The 25,484-nt window shown below is 42.0% G+C and overlaps 1 long non-coding RNA gene across 1 annotated transcript in view; it reads left to right on the forward strand.

Annotated features, from left to right (window-relative positions):
- Positions 1-635: 635 nt before the first annotated feature.
- Positions 636-25,484, forward strand: part of LOC141760878 (uncharacterized) — a 160,733-nt gene continuing 135,884 nt past the window's right edge. The window contains exon 1 of the long non-coding RNA XR_012592477.1: positions 636-788. This is a non-coding gene — a long non-coding RNA (uncharacterized LOC141760878). The remainder of the gene's footprint in view (positions 789-25,484) is intronic.

The following is a 25,484-nucleotide window of genomic DNA, read 5'->3' on the forward strand; positions in this document are numbered from 1 at the left end:
CAACAAAATAGGGAATGCAAACAGGTTTTTAAAATGACAAAGATGTGCTCAAGGCTTTTCCGTGCCCAATGCTGCAAATCAGGTGGTGAGGGAATGCTTCCTTTGTAACAAAAGGCGAGTTATGTTCCATGCAATAGCAGCCAGAGGGCAATGTCCAGCACCGGAGCTCAATATCTGCTGTGTAACATGTGATTCTCCTATCTCTCCCCCCCCCAAAAAGAAGGAAAAAGTCGACACAGAGGCTCTGCCTTCACAGGAGATTAAACTTCAGTGGTGTTGATGCCAAGCCTGGACTCAATGCAATCTTCTCAATGCCAAAAGACGTTTGATTATGGTTTAAAATATTGAAACAGCTCGGGGATTGCTCGGGTTATCTTGCTCAGCACCCGCAAAGTTGGAAACACCACTGGCGAGATAAGATAAATAAAGTGCCCCATGTTTTCTTCAACAATTTAAATGTAGTAAACTGCTTTTTTTTCACTACAGTGTACCCAAAAGGGACGCGCCAAATAATCATTAATGAGTGCAAAAAATACATATACTCATCAGCTAATGTGCACCTGCAGCCTCTCCAAAAACCATATGAAAATGTTCATATTTATCTCTCACTCTTCCTCTGTTTCTAAAATAGGAATATCAGTGATGAGCAGTGCAGCTGGAGACAATAAACTGGTAGAAGAACCAATTACCAGCAGGTGACAAGCTGGTGGTTCGGGGCTTTCAACATGTCATTATCTGCACATCGACATTTCCAAGAGCCCTGACAGGCCATTTCTGAGGCTGCCACGGTAAGCCACCATGATAAACCCGGGAAAAGAGAAAAGGGAGGGGGGAACCCAAAGCTCACTTTCACACACATAATCACGCAGGTGCACATACATATATAGACAAAAAAAATATTTTTCTTCTTCTGACTAATTCTTGAATATACACACATATATACGTAGCTCTCTCTCTCTTCCGCCTCCCCCAGAGCTGCTTAAAGATGATTCCCTTTCTATGTGAAATGGTAATTGTATTTCTCTAATCTAATCCCATTAGAACCCCGTACCTCCTCTGCAAACTGCCCCGAGGCAATTACACAAAATGTCAATGAATTAAGTAATAGCTTGGTGCCAAGCCAGAGGTGCTCACCGTTGATCACGGCTGTCAGCAGAAAAACGCATCTGTCAACAGCAACGTGCACGCCTCGCAAGGGTACACACACACACATAGTCGGGCGGTGTTGTTCCACGAACCATTTAACCTCTTTGTAGGACACACACTCGCACATTGTTGGCACTCTACAACCCATTTAGCTCCTGTCCAGAACACACAAGCACACACACAAAAGGGAAAGCTTGGTGAAGCCGAGTGTGTTGCTCTTTTGTGGCGGGAATGTGTCCCCCCCGTCCCGTCCCGGAGTCGAGCCGGCTTCGTCTCTGTTACTAGATAAGGCGCCAAAAGAGGGCACAAATATTCTCTGGACTTGTTTAGCTGCAGGCTCGGAATACAAATGCAGGTAATCTGTTTCTAACCACTGTATACAATAAGGGATGACAGCTATTGAGGCTACTTTACACAAGCATTTGCACATAGATCATGCTTTGGTAAGCACTCGGCTGGATAGAGGGGGGCCTTTGTGTAATTGATAGAAGTGATTGTGGAGCGCTGAATGGATTCTGGTTGGAAGTGTGTGTGTGTGCGACAGTGGATGGGCAAACTGATCAAGCTGAAAAATATGTGTGCTTGATGTGGTTTGTATGATGCAATTAGGTGATTTCTGACCACTAGAGGGCAGAAAGTGTTGGCTTTATGTATCAGTTTATTAAGTTCCTGTTTATATCAATATCAAATAAAAAATATAATATAATTTGTTTGCAGTTACGTTGCGTTACGTGCGATACAAAACATGTTGAAACGTGCAGAGTACGTCCAGAGTATTGCCCCGTAATGGCAGCTGGAGATTGTTGTTTGCATGATCATGTTTAAATCAATGTAAAATAAAAATAAAAACTTAATAGCTAGAGCATTCATTGTTTTTGCAGCGGAAAGCTAAGGCTTCCTTCTTTCGCGTCATCATGTCGTACGTCGTCATGACCTCATTACATTATGTACGGAACAATATGTTGTGACAATGCGCAGTGGCGCCAAAGTATTGCCCCGTAATGGCAGAGGAAGATCGATGTTTGCATGATCCTGTCTAAATTAATGTAAAATAAAAAACCATAATAGCTAGAGCATTCATTGTCTTTGCAGCAGAAATCTCAGGCTTTTGTCTTACGCTTCATCATGTATGTTCGTGATGACATCATTACGTTACGCACGGTACAAAACTCGTGGTGCCAACGTGTGGTGGTGCGCCGCAATGGCAGCTGGAGATTGTTTTTTTGTCGAGAAACCGTACTAGTTAGAGCATTCATTCTTTTTGCAACGTAAAGCTCAGGCTTCTGTCCTTTTCCGTCATCACGTTGTACACTTGAGATGATGTCATTGCACTATGTTGCGCGCGGAATGAAACGAAACTTATACTTATATTATAACGTAATTATCAAACCGCCTTTGCACTCGATCGGTTCATGATGAGCATAATGAAAAAGATAATTTCTCAAAAACTAAAAAATTTGCATCGTTTGAATAATTTACGGAGGGGTAAGACATATTTTGTTCATGTTTCTACATTAGAGATCTTTTGGATGTTTTTTTATTAACATTTTATGAAAAAACATGTCAGATTTTTGTATAAATATTTTATTTTTTATTCATGACACAATTTCAATACTTTTGTCAATTATTATAGGTCATTGTTTTATAGAACCTTTTAGTTTAGGTTGTACAGATTTTTAGGGATATAAAGCATTTGAAGATACTCCAAGAAATGACATCACAATAAGCAAAAAATACCAATGTAGGCACTGGTGGACCATTTCTATCGCAGAGTTCAAAGGGTTTATGCTATTTCTTGAGATTTTTTTCCTCCTACAATATGTGAGTCTTTTTAAATGATCCCATAATCTCAGCGTAGAGGCTCAGGTGAAATGTGTTCAGGTGTTAATCTGGAAGTATCCGTTCAACTCTGCAGGTGCAGTGTATACATCCCAGAGTGTCTGCTGGGTTCCAGGTATGAAATTGAGTTAGTGGCTCTGTAGTTGTAAACCACTGAGGTGAGGTGAAAAAAAAAAAGAAATAGCCGTTCTCAGCCAGCAGGACGCCTCTACTTGAGCACAGAAGCTGTCACTATTCATGAAAGTCCGATTTGGGCAAAGAGGAACGGAGAGGGGGGGAAAAGAAAACAGCAAGCGGTGCAGATTGAAATGACAAACTTCAGAAATTACTTTTTTTTGCCTTTAGGAGGTGAGAAAGGAAGTCGCCAGTTGTTTATCTATGAAATGGTGCCATGCACTCTCTTTTTTAAACCCTTTAGACCTCATGTAGTTCTTTGTTTAACATCTCATTTTCAGGGAGGAAGCAGAAAAGCTGATTGTAATCTCGCAGACTGCCTATTTTACTGTAGTATCAGGGTTAGGAACATTTCATTTTGGTATAGTGTTTTTTGAAATTGAACAACAAATACATGTTATTACTGAATCCCTGCGTGAATCACTCTGCCTGACATTGTCTTTTCATTGATGCTTGAGACGCCGAGTGCTGAGCTGCGAGTATCAAGTGGACGGAGAGTGCTTATAGATGCCGGTTACGTCCTTGCAAGACTACTGCATATGCTGTTTTAAAACAGACATATCAGGATGAGTGACAGCTGTTTGGGCTGCGAACTTTGACCAACTAAGGCAATGGAAGGTGGGGATGCCAAAACAGCTCTTGCCTCCAGGCAAAAAGTTGCATCCTGTAGCCATAAATAGGTAATGTGATCTGGTATAAATCAAATCCCAGCCAGTATAGCCTTGCAACACCTTCTAATTGTTTCATGTGGACAACAACAAAGTCAAGGTTACTCACCGGCTACAGATTACATCATTGTCATGACGTAGCTGCCTTTTTATTTACAACCTGTAGGCCAGGGCAACACGTTCTCACTCCCCATTTTTCAAATACCAACAATTGGTTTAGTGCTCCTCGGCGTCTGATACCGACGCACCCCTTTTAGCGTCTGTGTGCGATGCACCGGGCTTTCAACTAACTCCAATGTAAAGCCATCTGCGTCATTATTAGATGGTCAACTGACAAAGTACAAACAGCATGAAAAATCTGCAAAGGGGCGGTGGGAGATGAGGACGGATAGGTCAAACAAACACAGGACTTTCACCCAGGAGACCGCTGTTCATGTTCCGTGTGAAACCAAGAAACTTACGTACTTAAAGGGACAGTGTGTAACCTTTCAAAGATCTATTAGAAATGGAATATAATATTCATAACTATGTTTTCATTAGTGTATAATCACCTGAAAGTACTAATCATTCTTTTCGTTAGCTTAGAATGAGCCCTTCATATCTCCATAGGGAGCGGGTCCTCTTCACGGAGTCCGCCCATGTTGCTCTGCCATGTTACTACAGTAGCCCAGAACAGACAAACCAAACACTGGCTCTGGAGAGAGCCTTTAGCATTTTTACGTTACCTGTTAGCCACCGTAGTTCTCCGACACACTTGTGAAACTGCGGTAACGTGAGCCACAGAGTGCAAAACCGTGGTACCGCCAGCCGCCGTCTGATTTCCGTTGCTCCTAAAGTAGTGTTATTATGGTAAGGATGGCCTCTGATGAATGGCATTACCACAGTTTTGCAAGTCGAGGGGAATTCAGTTGGTTGCAATCTGCAACCACATCACTAGATGCCGCCAAATCCTACACACTGCACCGTTAATGCCTAACCAAGTAGTTTGGTTTTAAGTAAACCTATGTTGGAAGTTTATTTTGAAGAGACACTATGCGTGTAACGAAGCGGAAACTGACACGCCGTCCCTGATACGTCCAAAACTGATGCTAGAGGGATACACGGAGCACCATACTTTGAAGCGTATAGGGCCGCTGACCAAGCGTCTGTATTTGACGAGTCGTCGGGAGGGGTGGGAATCAAAATAATGATAAATGCACATCGTACCTCATGAGTGAGCAAAAAAAAGTTTTGCCTCTCAGCTGGGACGACTCGTGTCCAGGATGAGCATTTAATTTGCCTCTCCGGCTCATTTGTTTCATTTCCTGGTCGTCAGCTAATTTTTGGCACCCGCCTCAGCAGAGGATTTTCTGTTTACCGCACGTTGTTCATCACGTCTGCATATGCATTTTTCGCCTCCCGTTTTTTCCTTAATCACAGCAAAAGCGCAACGGAGCACAGATGACACCATTTCCTGCCCAGTGGCACCATCTGGCTGTAAAGGATTCTCTTAATTCTCGTTCTTATCCTCCCCTGCTCACCTCCTGCTCATGCCTCTCCCCCCATCCTCTAAGAGGCTTCCTCCCTGGTCATTTCTCTGGCTTAGTAAACATCCTTAGACAGCACTCACAGTGTGCTCCTCCGTCCATCTTCCGCTTTTCTCGCCCTCCCGCTTTCTTCCCCACACTTTCACTGCATGCCTTCTCCCTCAGTGTTCCTCTCCCCTCCCTTCGCTCCTCTCTCCTTCACCCCGTCTCTCTGTTCGTCGCTGACAGCTCCGCTCCTCAGGAGCACTGAGGGGAGCAGAGAAAACAAAGATTTGGTTCAGTGGCTCTGATCTTGATTTTCTGCAGATTGGATGGAAGATTAGGAGGAGCTTTTATTCATACACCACACAATCACTTCCCCCTGCAACTGCAAACCCATGACTGCAGACCACAGGGGTTGCAGCTATCAGCACAAATGTGCCATCTGTGACGAGGCGTCTCTATGTTTTCTACCTAAAACCATGACTAGTCCGGGAGCACAATGTACTGAACATAGGTCCCAGAGAAACTGAAGTGAAATGCAGGGATGGGGAAAGAGAGTGAAACAAAGGCGAGGCACAATGCGATGCACATTAGCTTAGAGTAAACTATCACAACATTTAAGAAGAAATCAATCAACTCTGGTGTAACATCTCTGTTTGCTGAGTTTAGGTGCCTTAATACTGCGTTCACACCAAACGAGAAGCAAAAACGTCTCCTCAACTGTGGCCGAAATAACCACTATTTCTGCTTTGTACATGTTGTGGAAGCCCATGATAGTTGGCAAATCGCACGCCGTCGTATCTGTTCATAACGTCACCCAGGCGGTGCTTAGCATTCACTGTAATCTAGCAGGACACATGCCGCCACAGCAGTATAAACCCCAAATAAACAGATTGTGCTGTGATTGAATTGCAATAAACAATTAAATAATAATAATAATGCAGATTTGTTAAAAGACTAAATTCAGGTTCTGTCAGGTCTGTCCACACTGAGGATCAAAACTCAACATTAGGGCTGTGTATTGGCAAGAATCGATTTTTGTAATCTAATTTTTGGAAATAGTATAAAGAACACACTACCATATGCATAAAATCTGAGTAAAAAAAAGGCATAAATACGGCTGCTAATATGTTTTGTGTTATATTTGTACTTTAGACAGTGTAGGGTTTATACACATACATTCATACACAGAGTTTTGTCCGGTCTCTGTGAAAATATGAAGTACTGTTGTAGAGCTCTGGGTACCCTCAGATGGCTACAATGTGTTTTTAATCCATTTCTGTTTCAGCAATGTCAGGATGTTAGCGACGTCAGATCGCCGATAGGCTTTCGTGACACAACGTCACATGAATTTCTCGCTCGACTTGAAATATTTCAACTCGTACGAATACTCAAACGACTAATAATAATGTAATCGCGCCGCGCGAAAAGTTCGCTTCACATTTGTTGCGAATGCCCCCACAATAGATCCCGCTAGAGAATCGAATCTGGCTGTCAATATTGCAAGTTGTAATTAAAGAATTAAAATTTTGGAGTCATCCAAGATCTGACTTAAACTGCAGCCAAATGGTTTGCAGGGATCCACAAGCCCTCGTTCTCCTACAGAGAGCTCCACACTGAGAAGATGAACTGGAGGAAGGAAGGGAGCTCAGCAGTAATCTGGAGGTTTAAGGGTGGAAAAGGCAGGAGAGGACTTCGTTGTGACGATGACAATAGACATTTAGGTATGAAAAAGTTTTACCAGGTTGGAGGTTTTCTTTGATATACGTGATTTAGTTAAATTTTGCCTAAAGAAAACACCAGCGCTGGTGCTCCGTGCTGCTCTCAGATGACGGGCGGAGGATCGTGAGGGCTCAGCGAGCGCAAAAACGGCGAACCCCGGCAGGTTTTCCGGTGAGCCTCATTTCAATTAGGCGCTCTTTGGCGCCTGCCACCTCGCCAGTCATTGATCATATCCCTGCGTGAACCCTGCTTTGGTTGTCACATTTACCGGAAAGACGTAGGGAAGTTTTATTTTATACTTTCATAGGCGGCGAGAAAATCACATCATGACAATTTTTTTTCCCTGAGAGTGAGCGGAAGGAAAAGACAAGGAGAGAAACCAGGCACACACTGATCAGGCAGGGCGCTCAGTCTCTCCTCTTTCATCTCTGCCGTTATTTCTACTTTGATTTTTAGATTTTTGTTACACCCTATCACATTCTCAAGAGCTGGAGATTCCATAGCCTTGGTGGGCAAGATTATAGCAATAAAACTGTGTCTTGTAACACAGGCAATATAACCACTTGGGTAAAAGAGACTGTGAGTTAAAAGAGCTCTGACAATAGTAGTTGATTTGCAGCTTTATATTAGGTGGGTGGAATGGAAAAAAACATACACCAAGTAGTTTTATCTATTGTTTTTTTTGCATTTTTAGCTAGGACTGTGTATTGGCAAGAATCTGGCAATACGATACATATTATGATACAGAGGTTACGATTCAATATATTGAGATATAATGCGATACTGTAAGCACGGTGATATATTGAGATTTAAAATCTAATTTCAGAAAAACTCGTATAACTAACCCACCGCCATATGCATAAAAGTTAAAAAAAAATGTTTTTGAGTACAGTATCACATAACAGAATATTGCAATACTCAATATTTTCAATATTTTCTTACACCCCTAATGCTAGCAGCATTGGTCTTTGGGTAACCTCTGACTGTAGAAATATGTAAATATTCCGGCGAGCCGCACTTTGTCGCTACCTTTGTGTGTTTCCGGCCTCGTTTGTCTTTCGCACATTTTTATTCACCATGTGTGCTGCATCTCCTGCAAAAAAAACCTTTCAACAGGTGCCTTAACCGTCACCTACAAACCTGTTGTCATAGTGACACAGGCAGCTTAATATTGGCATACGTAATAAAGTGAATAAAGGGGACTGAAAAGCTCCAGCCTTGTCAAGCCAGCAGCTACCTGCTGGGATTTCGGGGAGCGCCCAGCGTGGCGCTTTCCTGAAAAGCCCAAATCTGTTTCTACAGCACTCGAAAAGTTGAACCCCCTCCGATTGTGAGGCGAGGCACAGCGCTGCACGGTAATCTCAGTGTTGTAACAGAGGAAAATGGACAGACAGATTCTAATCCAGATGGGAAGCGCTGGAGGCATTTACAGACAGATGAAAAATAAATGGAATGAAGTCGAAGCAACAGTGGTAGCAAAGGCGTGCCGACTGTCTCCCCAGCACCGTGTGAGGAGAAAAATAATGACAATGCTTGCATTTCTTATTTCTTTGTCTAGGCCTTGGCATGTGCTGCCCCCCCTGCATCTCCAGCTTTCATCATTTCTAAATAACATCTCACTTTTAATCTCATTTACGAGGCTCAGGCTTGCCGACTTCAGTTAAGTGACCTTAACGTGACCTTAACAATACAATATATTTGACTTTGAAAATCAAATTACACATAAATATACATTCAGATCAGTGGCAGCTTTGAAAGAAATGGGTCGTTTACATATTCTGTATTGATTTCCCCAAAAGTGCCCTGGCAGCAAATCAACCTCTGCCGCTCCTCTTAGTCTTTCTGCTCCGTGTCACCACTTACAGAGACTGTTTTTCACTCTCGCTTTTTATTTCATTATGAATTCAGCATTTTTTATTTTTTTTTATCCAATTGGGAAAAAGACATTTTAATAGTTCAGAAGTTATTCTGGGAAGTCCCTTCGCTCTCTCCTTCCTGGCAGTAATTGTGTCCAGGCCCTAATAGGTGCCTACATTAGCACCTTTATACATTATTAATGCAGCTTTTTTTGGAAACGCACTGTACACATGAACATAAGATATGCCTCTAAATTGCACCTGTGTTTGATTAACAGATGGCAAGGGCCGGGCTACGGCTAAAACCTTTTGCTAGCTGTCGAAGTAATCAACCAATTATAGAGAAAATAAATCAATCGAACACACGTAAGATCATCAAAGAAGCGCCCTGCCCGACCCGCTTGACGATCTGAGTGAGTTTATTTACACTAGCACCTGTGCACACCCATTTGTGCAGCATCCCCATCCATGCCTGTTCACTTGGTACGACACGTCTGACCTTGGTGTCCTCGCCGCTTGGCACCGAGATGAGAACCCTGTCTAATCACACTGAGCCATGCCTCAGCTCCTGCAGGATTTGGCTCGCCACCACCCTGACAATTTTTGACTCCGCATGGCCCTTCTGTGGCCCCGCCAGCTAAATACCAACACATGCTGCTATCAATGGCGTTAAATGCCAATTACATGCTCTCCCCTAGACTTTACTGGCAATTAATGGCGTTGGAGCAAAGCCGTCCTGTTACTACTTTAATTGATGTATGCACTGCCCTGTAGTTGTTGTTGTTGTTTGTAACCTTGTGGCAGTTAAGTGGAAGTTGAAGTCGGACACTAATACAGTCAGGGGCTGTGCCAAACTTATTTGGGTGGCGAGAGAGAAGCGTTCGACACTCCAATTGACTGATGAAATGAAACTCTAAATGTTTTGCAGCTTTATATGTGACAACAGTGTGACAATGTGAAAGGGGCGCTCGTAGTGACGAACCAATTAGCATCCCAATTCTGCAGCTTCCCTCGGCTTTACAGAGCTTTATAGTGAGTTACAGCTCATTGTTTAGCTGTGCTGCCCATACATCTGCGATTTTAGTTCAACGCTCTCATAGCGTTGTTTTTTCGGCCCCAGTAGGCAGCTGTTTTCAATGAAATAGCTCTAAAAACTAGGGCCGTGTATTGGAAAGAATCCAGCGATACGATATTTATCATGATACAGGAAACACATTTGTACTGCATGCAAAAAAACTGCATGGTTTTTGCCCCAAACTGCATGGGATTATCATAAAGTGGGCATGTCTGTAAAGGGTAAAGAGTCGTGGGTACCCATAGAACCCATTTTCAATCACATATCTTGAGGTCAGGGGTCAAAGGACCCCTTTGAAGATGGCCATGCCAGTCTTTCCTCACCAAAATGCAGCTTAAAATTTAAGCGTTATTTACTCTACTTCCCAACATGCTAGTATGACATGTTGTACCAATGGATTCCTTAGGTTTTCTAGTTCCATATGATGCCAATATGTTCACTCTATAGCATTAAAGCTACAACCTCCGAAAGATCAAATAGCATTGGATTTATAAGAGGTTAATTAAAAATAATGTATAGTGTTTTGGAGAATCGATATCACAATACATAATAATCGCGATATTCATGTGTATGGATATTTTCTTACACTACTGAAACTACTAAAAACCCACTGTACATCACCTGCTCGGCACCAAACAGCAGACTGACACAGTTAGCAACTAGCTGGTGAAACACAGTGCAGTATTTAGAAGCTAAAGACAGAGACATATGTAATCCAGTCGAAAAGCAGAGTTAAAAGAGAGTAAATATTGGACTCTCATTCACCAAAAACACCAAATGAATGTATTTATTGCATGTTTAACTGTGGAAGAGCAGATGATGAACTTCCCTCCGCATATGCACTTTTTATGACCCCTGGCGCACCTGAAAGTTAATGATTTGATCTATTTATTCATATGGTATAAATAAATCAATAAACTCGAATAAACTGGAAGAATTAAATACAATCTGGCCCGAAAAACAAAAAGATAAAATACCCTCCGCTGCTCTCCCAATAAATGTTTTAAATACCCTTTCTTCTGACCCCGCTCTAATCATCTTTTGCGCAGTCCCTAAATGTCTTTTTAATGCAAGTTATCATTTGGAAATTAATAGTGACAATTAGGCCCATTTCCAGTGCAGAACCCATTCAGGTATCTCTATTATTCCAAACTAATAGCGCTGTTGGTATTTAAATGAAATAAAAAAACATCTCCCTGCTGCAGATTGCACTCAGAACCAGCCTCTCTACTGCACCCAAGAGGGATAAAAATGGAATGGGACGCTTTTTGTTTCACTCCAAAACAAAGCAATCATTCAGAGATTGATCTAATGCTAGAATAACTGCTGGCACTGCAAATGTATGACGGCTTATTTCCCCACTTCATCACTCCGCGGCCGGTAAAGATTGCATCAGACCAACAGCGTCCTCCTAAGGACGTGTTGGTGTAATTGGCTGATTGGGCGCCTCGATTGAATTCTACCGTGGATGTTTCCATAGGTTAAGATCAGACTAATGTGAGCGTGAAAGGAAGGCAGTGGAGTACAGCTGACACAGCTAGAGCAGCCGAGCTGATACAGTGGTAGGTAAAAAGGCAGAGAAGACAGCATAATGCCTTGCTGGATGAAAAATGCACAAGGTGAACCAGTGCATTTTACCTATGCTTCACTAGTCAATAGAGTAGAGTGTGATGGTAAATTGAACAAAGCTGAAAAAGGACTGACCAATTCGCCTGGAAATGTTCTCTAAAGCACTCCCAGGGGGAGAGAGAGAGAGAGAGAGAGAGATAGAGACAGCTTGGAGAGTGCTGATGAAAAATATGGGCCGTAATAAGAAACAATAACAAATGCTGGAAGGTGATGCAGTCTACACCGCGAGCCAACATCCACTATTTGCTCTGGGGCCTGGCTGGTCTTCATGCCAGTTTCTTTGTCTGTCTGTGTTTGGGAGAGACTATCATGTCAAACTTTCTGCCAGAATTTGATGATTTAACGTGTCCTCAGTTCACAGCAAATAATGCGATGAGTTCTGTTTGACTCTCTCTCTCCCATACAAAAGAGAAAGGGATAAAAGAACAGCATGTGTTTGGTGCAAAGAGATAGCTAATGTCATTTTATCTTCAACTGTCCTCACCACAAGAATATGAGTCTACAGCCATGCTAGCAGCTCTATGAGGCTGCACTGTGTAAGATACAGCGGTGCTTTGAGCTGAATGCTAACATAAGCATAACATGTTCATGACGACAATGCCAAAAATGCTGATCGTTTTAGCAGGTATAATGTTTACCATGTTCACCATTTTGGTTTAGCTTGTCAACATGCAGGCAGTTCTCAAATACCGTTCGTTGCTACGAAAAGTAATGCACTGTAATAATTTGTATATATATCTCGTACAAAATCAATTTGTATGTAATCCACATAATTGTGATCCAGGAAGTATAAAGAGCGACAAAAAGGCGCATAGGGAGGTGGTCAGGGTGGATGACTGGGTCAAAAAACCGGTGAAACCAGAAATCAACGTTGTCTGTCACGTAACTTCTGCACTTAAGTAACGCCACTTCCGTAGTTATTTAACCCAAACCACGAGCTTTTTAATAAACCTAACTATGTAGTTTTGTTGATGAAACCTAACTAAGTTGTGAAGACGGAAGTTTATTTTGAAAAGACTGTTTGCATGTAACGTGCGGAGATAGACACGTGCGTCATTTGTTGCTGGACATTCTTAGAAGAACGCACGAAAAATTAGAAATAACTGTTCGTAATATATCATACGAACCGTTGTATGAGGATACGTTGCTCCTGTGAGGCTGCACTTAGGTACAGCGGTGCTTTGAGCTAAATGCTAACGTAAGCATGCTAACATGCTCACAATGACATACTAACATGCTGATGCAGGTAGCAGGTATAATGTTCACCATGCTCAGTCACCATCTTGGTTTAGCATGTCAGCATGCTAACGTTTGCTAATTAGCATTAACACAACTTATAGCTGAGGCTGATGGAAATATGATTGGTTTAGCAGGTATTTGGTTATAAGCCAAAGTATTAGACAAGCGGCAGCCCAACCAACTAAGCGTATGATATCTTATGAAAAGTTATTCCTCATTTTTCGTCCGTTCTCCTGTGAATGTCCAGCAACAGGTGTCAATTTCCACTAGCTACATGCCTACAGTCTTTTCAAAATAAACTTCCGTCTTCAGAGGAAACAAGTCGGTTAGGTTTAGGCAACACAATTACTTGTGTAGGGTTAGGAATCAATTGTTTGTGTTAAAATAACTACGGAAGTGGCATTACCTAAGTACGGAAGTTACGTGGCAGATAAGTCAACGTTTGCGTTAAAATAACCACGGGAAGTTGTGTAATTTAAATACGGAAGTTATGTGGCAAATAAACCAACGTTGACTTCTGGTTTCACTGGGGATGCGAACAGCGGTCACCACGTTTTTTTTACCCTCCCCGACTTCCTCCCTATGCCATGTTTGTCGCTCTTTCTTCTTATCTACTGGTTCACGATCACGTGGATTAAATATGAATGATTTTTTTGGGATATATACGAATTTCAGTGCGTTACTTTTCGTAGTTATAGCTACAAACGGTGTATGAGAACAGCCTGGCCGCTAGCATGGTTACTAATTTCATCACTGTCTTCTCGTAGAGGTAACTAAACAAGGTTGAACCAGCAGCCATATCTAGTCCAGGGTAACTCCCCACCATTGGACTGTAATGTGTACACAAAAGAGCCGTTGTAGAACTGGAAGTAACTTTTTCTGTTTCTGACACCATGTTATTGTCCTCCAGACAAAGTGTTTGTAATAGCTGCAGCGATGTGGAGCTCAGCATTTTACAGAAAGTACTGTATTTTTCCGGCACGACACTGTCTGCAGGAGGTTGTTTGTGAATGTGTGGAATTGCTGCTCCATTATCATCACGCAAGTCCCCCCAAAACAGCGGTGTCATCTGTCTTATTAGCACATGTGTGAGATGGGTCCGGATTCAGAGGAGAATCCACTCAGCAAGAAAATAATAGGGATCGCAGGCTGTCCTCTCGGAGACGTTAAACAAGAGGTGAAAATATGGAAATGTTTTACAGTTACAGTGTGTCGTTCCTAAAAAGTCAAGCCTACAAAAAAAGAGACAAAAAACTGCATGCTATTAGAGCATCAACCGAATCCCTAATACATGGATTTGACCCACAATGCAAATTTGCCAACTTGAAAACTAACCCATTTACAGCTCGAGGCTCTCAGACATAACTCATATTTGTTCTTGGGACAACAATGACGTGAGGGGAACAAGATAAGGAGAGGGAGTTAAAAGGCGAATCCGGATTGTGCTTTTCCACTTGGTGAGGGTAAATTATGGAAAATCAGCTTACAGTAATCCCGGCACTCGTTGAAGGGGGGATCATCCCAGGCGACTTGACACCATTGTGCACTTTTGAAAATGATGTGCTTGTTAGTGAGGAGGCATGAAACACACCCTGGATCATATTTTTGCAGCGTCGTAACCATTAGCGGAGCTTATTTCTTGCCCATTTTGCATCACTTGTGTTCATTATGAACTTTGTATTCACGTGCTAAGGCTTTTGTCATCAGGATAAAAACAAATAACTATTAACAGCAGTGATTGTTTGTGTTAGTTGCCATCCTTCCCAAATCGTCCCCAAACATCTGAATTCATTAGGTCTTGCTACGATGAATGGACGACCCGTGTAAAAGGTAGGCTGCCTCCTGAGCCTCCCCACAGTGCCACCAGTGTTTCTGAGCCCCCCTAAAGTCTGCTGCCAGATGTTGATGCTTGCTTTGCGACATTGGCGAGTCACGGCGTCAATTAAAGGGCCAACATATGTCTACACCTAGGGCACATTCTCACTAAGCGTCTTTACCGCATTGTATTCCAAATCTGCAACATTAACGGGAACATTAGCTGTTTGATTCGTTTAGAAAGGTTAGAACAATGATTCTCAAACTGAGATTTGCAGGAAATAACCCAGCTGAGATGCCAGTACAGATGCAGTACAGCCAAACAAACTGGTGTTGTTTCAATAAAGAGTTCAGATAATAATTGGCTCTTTTTATGAGTTGAAACTGATTTGCGAAACCAAAAAGAAATGCAGAAAATTACCATTGCAGTTGGCTTTAATTGGTGACAAATACATTGCGTTTCCTGTTAGTGCTTCACAATAAAAGACATACTGTGTTGTGAAGCAGCAGCAGTAGGAAATGTTCAGTTTGCATTGGGCAGTAACTTAAAGGAACAATGTGAAACATTTAAGGGGATCTATTAGCACAAATGGAATATTAATACGTATGTTTTCTTTAGTGTATAATCACCTGGAAATAAAAATCGTTGTGTTTTCGTTACCTTAGAATGAGCCGTTTATATCAACAAATGGAGCGGGTCCTCTTCACAGAGCCGGCCGCCATGTTCCTACAGTAGCCCAGAACAAACAAACCAAACACTGGCTCTAGATAGCGCAATTCACGTTTTCGCGTCGGCCACCGTAGTTCTCCTACACGCTTGGCACACGGGGGAAGTTTCAGTTGGTTGCAACCTCACCACTAGATGCCGCCAGATCCTACACACTGCACCTTTAATACTGCTCTGATGTGATGTTGTAAGGGGAGTGATCAATAAACAGTGAGGCTGATATCAGTGACAATGCATCCCTCATTTCCTGTGAATATGTGAGATGACGACTTGAATCCTGTACGGGAATGGCGGACTCCGCCACTAATAATGGCCCCTACTAGAGGTAAATGTAGAATTTGTCAACATTGTATAGGTATTGCAGAAAAATTGGTGGCCATAATTAAAAAATATATATGTTTTTTGAAAACATTGAAGTTCAGGCCAACGACAACAAATCATACTGCCTCATATGTGGAAGAATACAGTGTGTTTTGTTGCCATAAATCGCATTCTAATTCAAGTTGTCAACATATAGATTTACTTTAATCATAATCAAGACAATGAATGTGTTTAATGGCACAGTGGTAAAAAGACATATGGCATTTACTGATGTAAATATTATGCTATAAATAGCTTAATACGGATCATGTTCAGATGATCCTGTCTGTATTAATTTTCCGTATTTTTAATGATTGGATGGTTGATTAGAAAAGCATATTTACGTTGAGTGGGGAACTCTCGGCGCTGGTAACACGGAAAGAAGTCGAACATTGTTCATTAGCACACACCTCCCACATTGGAACGATACAAAGCCAGTTGAAAATCTGCAAAGTTTCCCTTTAAGTGCATGCTTGATTTCTTCTGCACCTGCCTAATGTATGCTCATTCTGCATATTTCTGCAAGCTGGTCTCATTTTCCTTATGTGATAAAAGCCGTACAGAATCGGCATTAACACACAGGCAGTCTTTCCCCCCGGGCTGTTTTATCTACCTGCACAGTTTGTAGATAACGGGTGGCATTTCAAGCCACTACATTCATGTAGAGCAATACTCTTAAACAACTGCTTCTGTTGTTAATTTGGACTTTGTAACTACATACTACGACTATAATTTTCCACATCTGCTCTCGCTTAAAGACACAGATTCTTCATTTTTATGAGAAACACAGACAATTTTAATTTAAAAAAAGGGAACGGAGATTAACATTTATTTCAGAGGGAAACGTGAGCCATTCAACGCTCGTCCTTTAAAAAAATTAAAAATAAACTAAGCTGTTGGCAATTTTCTTTCCCCTCCAAGAGTTTTAATCAAGAAAATGTCTCCAAGTAATTATGCCAAAAAACAACCGAAGAAAAACAAGGGGAGTTTATGAGGGGGTTAATAAGCCACTCTGCTGAAAAGGGAAGTGTCGTCTGTCCAATTACAAGAGAAGAATGGCTCAGTGAAATCACTTGACACATCCATGCACTTAAAGCAGGAGCTGAAGAAACCAACAAAGTGAAGCAAACTGCTTGGAGATCAACAGATCTTGATTTATTTTCCAGTGAATGGTATTAACCTTACTGTCTACAAATAATTAATTAATAATAAAAAGTCTATCTGCAACATCAGGAGCCACTAACTGATCCTATTACAAAAACATTAGCAAAAACAGCAATGCTGGATTACATGCCGAGTTGTTTCCTGTGAAACTCTTATGGTTAATCCAGCATGGGAATGGCGGACTCCGCCACTAACAATGGAAATGTATAGGTAGTTATACATTTAATGGCTTTTGCTGAAAAAAAAAATGCAGACCATAAAAAGTGTCAAACACAGGGTTTGATTTTAAGCGATGGTAGGCAGAATGTTTTTGGCATCATTGGACAAAAATTCCATAATAACCTTTCAGCATATTGTAATTCAAGTGTTCTGAGAGATAACTAGACTTCTGCACCTCCTCATGGCTCTGTTTTCAGGCTTTAAAAAGTCCAGCCCGTGACGGGAGACTTTGGCCAATCACAGGTCATTTCAGAGAGAGAACGTTCCTATTGGCTGTTCATTCAACGGAGGCAACTCGCGAACAACGATCAAACGGTCAAACTAGGCAGCGCTGATCAAATATGAATCAATATTCTGTTACTGTAATGCCTATTTCTCTCCTCAGATGTTTTCAGAAACATCTTGTATTGCACGGTTTAGCTGTAAAATGAGAACATTTGCTTAGGCTTGTGGGCGGTGCTTGGTATTTCCTCAACTGATCTCAACATGGTTGCCGAGTCACATTCAACGTTCTCATTTTACGGCTAAACAGTACACTACAAGATGTTTCTGAAAATATTTGAGGTGGAAAAATAGGCATTACAGTAACAGAATCTTGATTCATATTTGATCAGCCCTGTCTAGTTTGACCATTTGGTCGGAGTTCGCGATTGATTGACAGCTGTTCAGAATCGGCAAGGCCCCAACTCGGCTCTGATTGGTTGTTTTCCTCCGGGCTGTGAAATCTTGCTGATGTAATTAGGAGCACCGGAGGACACAAAGGCACATGATTATTTTCAGATTACCTGTCTCATGGACTACTGTCAGGATATAGTGACCGTTTTATAAAGATAACTTTTCTCTCGCCTACTGCTGCTTTAATGAAAATGTTACCATTTGCAGCTTTAAACTACTGTAGAATGTCACTAGTGCTATGTCTACTGCATAAGTCTGTTATCATTTATAATGTTTGCTTCACTCTTATCAATAGCTTCTGTCTGGGCTGTTTGCTGTCGCTTACTGAAAACTACAAGCCTGGATTTAAAAAAAAAAAAAAAAAATCCCCTTTCTCAGCTCAGCTAATTAAAAAGAGAACAGATTCCTGGAATGCTTCTGGGGGATAGGGGAGCAGCGAGCGCGGGCTTTGGCTGGTTGGGAATAGGAACGGGGATTTCCAGCGGGTATGCAGTCTGTTCTCGTGAAGCCCCGAGACGCACGGCTGACATTGAGGTTTTAACCTTCATCAGGATGTTGTGGAGGCAGCGCGAGTGAACAGGTCTTAATGGCTAATGTTAGGAGCTGTGATGTGTTTTGATGATTATGATGATGGTTCGTGTGATGCTGCTGGTAATCACGGTGATGAAAGATGACATATGGCGGTGCTGATGACCTCGACTTGAGAAATTAGTCAAACTGAAAGCAAAGACGCCCACCTTGTCGAAATTAGGATGGAGAGAAACTTTGAAAATACAAAACACAGTCGATTTCTTTTTTGTTTAAAGTAATAGTTCAACATTTTGGGGCAATCCACTAGCTGTTTTGCTGAGAGTTAGATGGGAAGATTGAGACAACTCTCATGTCTGTATGCTAACACATAGCAATGTTTGCCACACAAGCTTAAGTGGTTGTAGGAGCTCATAATTCATATTCAAATTAAATATTTTTGCAGTAAGAAAAGACCCATGGCTATACTGTAGCCCTATTGCCAGGCCATAAACATGACACATCATTACATTCTAAGCAAGAAAGTGAATAAGTGTATTTCCCAAATTGTCAAACTACTCTTTATGTTGATGATGGTTGTGAATTCAATATATATTTTTATAATCCTTTTGTTGTAGATGACCAAAGACTGTATTTTAGAAGTGGACGTAGTCACTGTGACGTCAACCATTGCTTTGTGGACTGCCGTTTTGAAGCTTTGAGTTTGGCATTTTGGCCGTCGCCATCTTGGTTTCTTGCAACCAGAAGTGACACGAGAGGGTGGGGCTAAGTACAACCAAATGCTGAATACAATTTTTTTTTTAGGCGAGGTAATAAATCCAGTGAGAAGTAGGGTCATTTTCTCATAGACTTCTATACAATCAGACTTCTTTTTGCAACCAGAGGAGTCACCCCCTGCTGGCTATTAAAGAGAATGCACGTTGAAGGGCACTTCCTTATTGGCTTCGCTTTTCACACCCAGAGGTTGTCCACTGGAGATGACAGACAAAGAGGGGGTGAACATACGTGTGAAATTTTGAAAGAAATATTCAACATTTTTAAAGGCCATTTTCATACAACAGCACATCTACTCCGTTAACCATTAAATACAGTGACAAGAGCACATTTAGATTTTAATTTTAAACTTAGTCATACAGTGTCTCGAGTCTGTAATTAATCATTAAGTCAGTCACCACATGGGAATAACTGGCATTTTGCCTATTGGCCATCAAGGTAGCAAGAGTATTTGACGGTTTAGATTTAGATGCTACTGCGTCATATATGGAGTAACTGGCAAAAATTCAGAGCCATTTGTTTCCCCCTTGACTGGGACTAGCTCACGGTCACATTTTTACAATACAAACAGCAAGCGAAAAAACCCAAAGTACAGGCAAACCGAGGCAGTCGAAATGTTAATACCTCAAAAAGTTACAGGTTGACTTTGATGTATCTTATCAACCAAAGACATTTTTTATCAGCATTTGGTACCTGACAGGTAATGTCAGACTGGCTTGTAGGAGGCAGATGGGTGGGCTTCCAGCTTGTCAGATGACCACATCCTCTCCCACTGTATGGCTCAGTGAGGCGTTATGTGTTATCCCCTTCCCCCCTACCGTCCTTCCCGCTGATAATGCTTTCCTTCCTCCTCCTCTCTGCCCTCTCACTTCTTTCCTCTCTGATCTCCTCTCTCCTCTTTATATCCTCCTGCACTTTTTTTTTTCCCCCTCCAGCTCCTATTTCCAGATCTGTGTGTGCCCGGGTCACACCAGTGAGTTTGGGAAAGTGGGATCTGACAAATAGCTTGTGTGCGGTTGTTGGTGAGGAGGGATTAGCTCCTATAGGCCTGTCAAGCAGCCCGTTTTGGTTCTGCAACGTCCGTCACTTCCACTAGGGGCTGCCACAGCAGGTGTAGTGTGAATCCACTTAAAGAAAGAAAGTCGAGAGGCTTTCCTTGTCCCCTTCCCTTCCCTCATAACTCCTTCACTCTTTCCACGAATGTTGTTTTCATATAACACTACCCCTAACGTGCAATTTCTCAGCTCACTAACTAACACATTACCTGAAAGTGTAAAACTGTTTGCGTTTACGGTTTTGTTTACAGCACCTGTTCGGCACAATATTATAGCGCCTTCCCTTCTGTTTTCTGAAATGAAGAAGCGTGCGCAAGCAATTAAGTCGCACACGAGAGACAAGATTCCTTTTAATTCCCTTACATTTGTCACATTCAGAACCCTTTTTTTTTTTTTTTTTCTTTAAACCCACGCCGCTCGATATTCCGCGTTCGAAAGCGGTGATCTCTGTTCATTTCCACAAGAAAGTCATCTGATCCATATGCTTTGCTTCCCCTCGGATGGGGCCTCTTTACACCTCATGAATTGCTGATGCGTTGCAGGTTTAACAGACCGGCTCAAGTTCTTCCAGTTATAATGCCTTTCAAATGCTGATCCAGGATGCCCTTGCCACAACAGAACCGGCAAAGCCTAGAAAGCCTCAGGACAGAGTGGGCTGCATAAGACACTAACAGAGAGCAGAGAGGAGAGCAAAGCTCTATTGGATAACTGCCCGGCTTTTTCCACAGCACTTGACCCTGGCGCATACACCTCCCCTCCCCTCTCCTGCTCCTCCTCCACCTTCTTCTCCTCCTCAGCACCGGCAAATGAAGTGTCCCCGCTCTCGGCTCTGATCCTGAGAACCTATGACAGCCAAAGCCTTCCCGCTCTCTGAAGTAAGCCCTGGCAACGATAGGCTAGTTTACTATTCCCCACTACAGCCCGAGCTGCAAGGCATGAACACGGGCGAGACAAAGCCTGTGTGACTGCGGTGAATAGAAAGACTGAGGGGAAATAAGAGAGAAAGGAAAAAGGGTGCTTGACCTTACCTGTCAGAGTGTAACTTCAAGTGTACTTTAGGCGAGAGACGCCGCGCTCTCATGCTGGGATTTAAGACGGTGAAGGGAGTTTTTAGTTCATCGTTTTCATGTTTCAAAAACTTCAAGATATCGTCCTAATGAGTCATACTTTAAGAATACTTTATAACATGTTTATTCATGTTAATATATCATTTATTAATGATTTATCGGTCAGTAATAAGCCATTAATAAGAGCAAAAAATTGCTATATTGTGAAAAATCCATGTGGTTGATATATATCCTCTAACCTCTTTAATTCATCCTGATAGCTCAAAGTGAGAAACCTTTAATTAATGACTTATTCACTTTTCTGTTATTCTTAATTAAGGGTTCATTAAATATGTATTAAGACAAATGGGTTTTTCTCACAACCTGGGAACCAAAAGCTTCTTATGAATGGATTAATACTGATCTGCACCTTGTAACATTTATGAATGCTTAATGCTTATTAATGCTTGGTTCTCCACCGTGTTAGCGAGGGTTTACTCCGGGTGCTCAGGTTTCTCCCCCAGAGTCCAAAGACATGCAGGTTAGGTTAATTGTTGACTCTAAATTGCCCGTAGGTGTGAATGTGACCTTGAATAGGATAAGCGGTTACAGATAATGGATGGAAAGATCAGTAATAATCATATGGGTCACAATGTTGGCAAAAACCCCTGAGAGTAGGTTGTGTCTAGAAGGTAACCTGCAAACTTGCGAAAACTTCCAAAAACACTTGCGAGACTTGCTGCCCATGACCTTTAACCCTTCGAGTTCAATGTCTAACCTTAACTATGCGAGGTCAATGTCTAAACGTAACTATTCGAGGTCAATGCCTGACCTTAACCAACTTGCGAGAGTTTTGTAATTTGGTATTACCTTCCAGACAGGACCGTGTGACTACTCGTCTAACGCTGTAATTCTTCTCGATAGCATACCAGAAAGAAAACAACGCATGATTCATTATTTATTAACATTATTATGTGATAATTATTTGTTTCATTTTAACTCGGTGTTAATCAATGTTAATTAAAACATTTTGTTGACTTTTCTAACAATCCGGCAACCACAATAAGTTATTGTATTGGCCCTATAAACCATTAACATATGATTTATTAATCATTAATAATACCACTATACCGTAGGCTACCATTACCGAAGCCCCCTTATAATTTACACCTTATTATAAAGTGGTACTGAATTCTAAAGTTTAGATTTAAATGCACTCAATAGGCGATCCATCCGCTGGTCTGTTATGGTCCGAGTCAGAGCCCGGAGTTTCTGCCCATTACAGCCCTTTGTAGCCTTTACAAGGCCCCTTACAAACAGATTATCATCAATCCACAGCGGTAAAGCAATCATGTCTCCCTAAGACAGATTGCTCTGTTAAGGTGCTCCATAATTTAATATCCTTCTCGTTCTTCATCTCCCCCTTCTTTCTCTCCCTCTCCTTCCCCTTCCCTCCATCAGCCTGGCAAAGTCATGCTGAGTTCCTTAAAATGTATTAAATTATGATGTGTCATGAAACTAATTCTCTCCCCCGGAGTATGAATCACATGACGGATCCCTCGCCGGCCTTACCTTTGACACACTGTATGCACATAGCGGGGTAATAGATTAAAATTAGCCTCAAGTTCCTTAAATTATTGACCCTGGGCCCGTTTTTCGCCTCCTGTCAGCAATCAGTTTACAGGGAGGTGCGAGCGCTAATGCTAAATGGAGGGAGGTAGGGAGGAGGGGTGGGGGGCGCTTTTGATTCACCTTGCTGTCAAACTGGCCGTTAGTCTTTCCTAAAGACGTCTGTTGAGCATGTGGGGAAATGAATGGATGAGCGGTAGGTGGGACTTAAGTTTCGTCGTCGCGGCACTACATCAACGAAATGGCTTGTTGGTGCACTCTTCATAATGTACCTTTAAAAATTCATGGCTGGAATTTGAATTAATTCAATTTTTAATACCCCCACCATTCATTATTAAGCCCTTTTCCAATTAATATTTCACATTCTAATCTTATTAACAGGATAGAGTTAAGACTTTCTTCGCCACACAACAGATTCTCCTTAACTTGTGTTTACCCACGATAACACCCATTCTGGGGCGGCCGCCGCCTTCCGATCTAATTCAGTTGAATGAATTGAAGAAGATTGATATGCGTGGTACTCGCATTAAAAAAGTGTGCTCATTTGTTTGCTTTATTAAATCTGCGACGTGCTTCATTTGGAATTTCAAGCCAGCAATGCGATAGTAAGAAATCACATCGTTGACCTTCAGTGTAGCATACATCTGTAAACCAGACGATGCATTTGCAGCTTGGGAGTAGCTTTCTACAGTGCTGAATGTGATCTATTTGAATCTAAATAGCTCTTTAGCCACAAATACACTGCAGCTAACTGGCCACCAGGCTCGATTTATGTGCTGGTGTTTTATTAATTCCTAACAACCTGCAGCCGAAACAGAAAAGCAGTGTTTTCTTTTCAATTTTCCCCCTACTTGCCTCTCTGTTTAGACCTTGCGCATCCCGCAGGCTGTTTTTATGGATCTCTGAGTGTATTTGCTCGTATTTTTTTTCCTCATCTCGAGCGACACAATATCTCTGTTTACGTGGCGGTATCCTCCTAGAAGGGTCAGATCACCTGCGTTTGTATACACAGGTCAGATCCGTGGGGAGTTGTCACCGGCTCTCAGTGTCTCTAATGAACTCCAGCCGTTTGACTGACAGACGGGTTATAGGCCGGGAGTAGACTGCGGCGTGACGTGCCAAGCTGCTGTGTGTGTGTGACTGATTGGATACATGCTTAATGAAGTAGAGCACATACACAAGATACACAGTGTCACAGATCTGTTTGGGGGCATGTTGGGGGGGGTTGGTGGAGAGAGGACGTCACACGGTAATGTTTGTATAGTGGTATTTGCAAGCAGAGGAGAGAGAGAGAGAGAGGATGCTACTCTATTTACATCTCTGTCCAGCGTGAGTGGTTAGGATTTCCAGCTCGTACCACAGGGGGTACTTCTGTCATTGCCATGGTGTACGTGGAAAGATTTTGGAGTAGCTCAGCTAATTTGAGAAAATAGAAATTTCTGTTTGCTAGAAAAATAGATCCACATATGGAGTAGGCTGTAACACTTGAACATTATGTGAGAGCGTGTGAAAACCATAGACTGTATATAGGAAGTAGTCACCTTGACGTCACCCATTGGTTTGTGGACTGCCTTTTTGAAGCCTCCAGTTTGGTATTTTGGCCATCGCCATCTTGGTTTTTTGCAACCAGAAGTGACACGAGAGGGTGGAGCTAAGTACAACCAAATGCTGAATAAGACATTTTTAGGCGACGAAAATGTTACTCTCACGAACTGAAAACACACTGAAAGAGTTAAGTTCTAAGACCAAAACAAGGACAAATCGCAGACCGGACAATGCCGTGGTAGCAACTCTTCAATCACAAGGTAGCCACACCCTAAAGCATACCCTGTTTTATCTTCTATTTTACTCTAAATGGGACCATAATTTACAAAATGAACATCATGATGTATTGAAGAAGACTGATGATCGAGACCATAAACTCATGTTTACAATGTTTACTGAGGTAATAAATCAAGTGAGAAGTAGGGTCATTTTCTCATCGACTTCTATACAATCAGACTTCTTTTTGCAACCTTCAAACAACTCCAAAAACTACATCTTACGACATTACATTTGAACACGTCATCATAACGTTATGATTTACCTTCGCCCAATTTCCCAATCATTTTTACTGAACAGAGCTTGAACGCACCATAATGTAAATCAATGGAACCTCTGTTAATGTTAGTAGCTCAGTTTTATAGTCAAGTAGGACTGTGCTGCCCACTGGCTGCTAACAGGTAACATTACTAACTCTCCTCCTGCTGATTTCAATAATTATTTGTTATTCACAGTGTAGTATTATCGGGGAAAAAAAGAGTGTGCGCCCCTCAGGTTTAGTGGTAGTAGCGCCATGCCTTTGAGCGCTTTTTTTCTCTCCGCCATGGCTCCAGTCCAAAACAAACTGAAACATGATACAGTGTACATATGCCGTTGAGTCATTGTGCATGCATAACTGTCAGAAACCATCAATACAGAGGAATCGATAGACGCGGAGGCATGAGATGCCAAGGAATCGGACAACTAGGAGCCGGTTCTCTATTCCCATCTCCAGCGTTTTCTCTGCCTGCCAAAGTGGCGGATGGTCTGACGATTTTACCCGCCATTGCCAACAATTTACCCGCATTTGGTGGGAGGCGAGTGTTGATTTCAGA

The sequence above is a fragment of the Sebastes fasciatus genome, chromosome 22 (assembly GCF_043250625.1).
Source record: "Sebastes fasciatus isolate fSebFas1 chromosome 22, fSebFas1.pri, whole genome shotgun sequence".
Classification (NCBI taxonomy): Eukaryota; Metazoa; Chordata; class Actinopteri; order Perciformes; family Sebastidae; genus Sebastes; species Sebastes fasciatus.